This window comes from Schistocerca nitens, chromosome 6 (genome assembly GCF_023898315.1).
Source record: "Schistocerca nitens isolate TAMUIC-IGC-003100 chromosome 6, iqSchNite1.1, whole genome shotgun sequence".
NCBI lineage: Eukaryota > Metazoa > Arthropoda > Insecta > Orthoptera > Acrididae > Schistocerca > Schistocerca nitens.
In genome coordinates, this window is record NC_064619.1 from 54,398,701 (window position 1) to 54,402,905 (window position 4,205).

Consider the following 4,205-nt stretch of genomic DNA (forward strand, 5'->3'; position numbering starts at 1 on the left):
TGGAACAGTTCTCAAGCGAATGGGACGAAGTGGTTCCTTCATCTTCAGAATCAAATCAAAGTCACAAGGACTTAAGTCGAAGGAGTATGGTGTATGGTACAGTACTTTCCAGTCCCATCGACCGAAGAGAGCAGCCACAGCTTGCGCTGTATGCGCCCGCGCATTGTCGTGCAAAATGATGGGTGGGTTGCGCAGAAAGTGTCGCCGCTTCTTTCGCAAAGCTGTTCGCAGGTGATGCTCCAAAAACGAACAGTAATACTGTCCATTGACGGTCTGCCATGGAGGAACGCAATGCGTTAGGATAACATCATCTCTGTCGTACACGAGATTCAGCATAACTTTCACCATACTGGGGCCCTGACGCACTTTCGACTTTCGTTGCGACCCATAATGACGCCATTCTTTGGATTGGCGTTTCAGTTTTGGCTTCGCGGCATTCGCTTCAGAACTGTTCTAGAGATTCGACAGGCAGTCGACTGCTCCATTCGCACCATCATCAGAACAGGCTCTGCTAACTGTATACTACGCCTTCCACATCGCTATCAATCGGTTCTACACAACGCTGGTGACTACTTTGACGGACAGTAACAGGCGAAAACATGTAACTCTTTTGTATCGGTCGTGAATAAATAGTAGTCACTATTTAAGTTCCAACCCTCGTGCATGCCACCATACAATGAGAGCACTTTCCATTCATAGTAAACGACACCACATTGGTTGTCAAACACATAAAAAGGAACATAAAAAATATCCAATGCGCCAATTGTGTGCCCACACACATCACATGAAGAACTGAGAAAGCATCCAGCCTACGACAGAACGAACATGAACTGCCAACAGGTGGCGTATGTGCGCATATATCGATACTTCACATCAAACAGAAATACACTGGAGATACATTAAGTTCCATTCATACATACTGGAGAATTATTATACCATGGGATCCAAAATATATCGTAAGATCACACCAGTAGGATCATACGATGGACGGCACTTCTTTAGTTAAATGTGACAGTAAACGACATCCATAAATACTTACTTGGCTGTAATCCTAAGCGTGAAGACATCCAGTTTACTGTTGAAATCGAAAACAATAACCATATTAATTTCTTGGATTTGACTATAAACGCAGCTTCCAGTAAACACAAGTTTAATATTTTTCGAAAGCCAACCAGTACACATACGGTTATCAGTGCCAACCCCTGTCACCCGGAAGATACAAAAAGGCCTGTTTTTATTCCATGTGACATAGGCTTATCAGTCTTCTCTTAGATCGACGGCTGTTTACCATAAGCTGTTTCTATAGTCAAATCCTAAAAGTTTATACTAATATTTTTTTCAGTTTCAACAGTAAACAGCATATCTTTTAGCATAGCATTGAAGTCATATAATATTTACGGATGTCGCTTACTGTCACCCTTAATTAAAGCAATCACATCATCGACGTATCGCTTGTATTATATACTCTTTTCTTTACGTAAGAGATTGTCAGCAAAAAAATTTCTTTCTAAATTATTAACGAAAGATCACATAACTAATGAGGAGGTACTGAATAGGATTGGGGAGAAGAGGAGTTTGTGGCACAACTTGACCAGAAGAAGGGATCGGTTGGTAGGACATGTTCTGAGGCATCAAGGGATCACCAATTTAGTATTGGAGGGCAGCGTGGAGGGTAAAAATCGTAGGGGGAGACCAAGAGATGCATACACTAAGCAGATTCAGAAGGATGTAGGTTGCAGTAGGTACTGGGAGATGAAGAAGCTTGCACAGGATAGAGTAGCATGGAGAGCTGCATCAAACCAGTCTCAGGACTGAAGACCACAACAACAACAACAACGAAAATGTTGGCCAGAGTGCCAGCCATCGTATGATCATACTGATATGACCTTACAATATATTTTGGATCCCATGGTATAATAATTTTCCAGTGTAGTTTGCATATGAATGGCACTGAATGATTCTCCAGTGTATTTCTGTAAGATGTTAAGTGTAGATGTGCACACATACGCCATCTGTTGGCGGTTCATGTAACGGTTCGTTCTGCAGTAGGCTGGATGCCTTCTCAGTTCTTCCTGTGATGTGCGTGGACTACGATTGTACTTTCTATTTGTTTACCTCCACTCATAGGCAAGCACTTGATGCAATGGATATTTTACAAGGGTCATTCAGTAAATGAGATAAATTAGTCTGGGAAAAAAACTGATAGCAGGGCAAGTTTGGTACTTTTATAGCTTTAAGTTGGCATCACTGGGATGAGCCCTGAACAGCTGAAGTATCGACATTGTTTTGTTTATAACCTCAAAAATATATTCCAAGATGGCGAGTCCGCTTGAAATGTCCACTTTAGTTCAACAACGTTCTGTTATTCGCATTTTACTTGCTGAAGGCGAGTAACCAGTGAATATACAGAGTGGTCCATTGATCGTGACCGGGCCAAATATCTCACGAAATAAACGTCAAACGAAAAAAACTACAAAGAACGAAACTTGTCTAGCTTGAAGGGGGAAACCAGATGGTGCTATGGTTGACCCGCTATATGGCGCTGCCATAGGTCAAACGGATATCAACTGCGGTTTTATAAGAATAGGAAGCCACATTTTGATTACATATTCGTGTAGTACGTAAAGAAATATGAATGTTTTAGTTGGACCACTTTTTTTGCTTTGTGATAAATGGCGCTGTAATAGTCACAAACGTATGGCTCACAATTTTAGACGAACAGTTGGTAACAGGTAGGTTTTTTAAATTAAAACCCAGAGCATAGACACGTTTGAAAATTTTATTTCGATTGTTCCAATGTGATACATGTACCTTTGTGAACTTATCATTTCTGAGAACGTATGCTTTTACAGCGCGGTTACCTGTAAATACCACATTAATGCAATAAATGATCAAAATGATGTCCGTCAACCTCAATGCATTTGGCAATACGTGTAAAGACATTCCTTTCAACAGCGAGTAGTTCGCCTTCCGTGATGTTCGCACATGCCTTGACAGTGCGCTGACGCATGTTGTCAGGCGTTGTCGGTGGATGACGATAGCAAATATCCTTCAACTTTCCCCACAGTAAGAATTCCGGGGACGCCAGATCCGGTGAACGTGCGGGCCGTGGTATGGTGCTTCTACGACCAATCCACCTGTCATGAAATATGCTATTCAATACCACTTCAACCGCACACGAGCTATGTGCCGGACATCCCTCATGTTGCAAGTACATCGCCATTCTGTCCTGCAGTGAAACATCTTGTAGTGACATCGGTAGAACATTACGTAGTAAATCAGCATACATTGCACCATTTAGATTGCCATCGATAAAATGGGGCCAAATATCCTTCCTCCCATAATGCCGCACCATACATTAACCAGCCAGGGTCGCTGATGTTCCACTTGTCGCAGCCGTCGTGGATTTTCCGTTGGCCAATAGTGCATATTATGACGGTTTACGTTACCGCTGTTGGTGAATGACGCTTCGTCGCTAAATAGAACGTGTGCAAAAAATCTGTCATCGTCCCGTAATTTCTCTTGCGCCCAGTGACAAAACTGTACACGACGTTCAAAGTCGTCGCCATGCAATTCCTGGTGCATAGAAGTATGGTACGGGTGCAATCGATGTTGATGTAGCATTCTCAACACCGACGTTTTTGAGGTTCCAGATTATCGCGCAATTTGTCTGCTACTGATGTGCAGATTAGCCGCGACAGCAGCTAAAACACATTCTTGGGCATCATCATTTGTTGCAGGTCGTGGTTGACGTTTCACATGTGGCTGAACACTTCCTGTTTCCTTAAATAACGTAGCTATCCGACGAACGGTCCGGACACTTGGATGATGTCGTCCAGGATACCGAGCAGCATACATAGCACACGCACGTTGGATATTTTGATCACAATAGCCATACATCAACACGATATCGACCTTTTCCGCAATTGGTAAACGGTCCATTTTAACACGGGTAATGTATCACGAAGCAAATACCGTCCGCACTGGCGGAATGTTACGTGATACCACGTACGTATACGTTTGTGACTATTACTGCGCCATCTATCACAAAGCGAAAAAAGTGGTCCAACTAAAACATTCATATTTCTTTACGTACTACACGAATATGTAATAAAAATGGGGGTTCCTATATCCGGTTGGCCTATGGCAGCGCCATCTAGCGGGCCAACCATAGCGCCATCTGGTTTCCCCCTTCAAGCTAGATG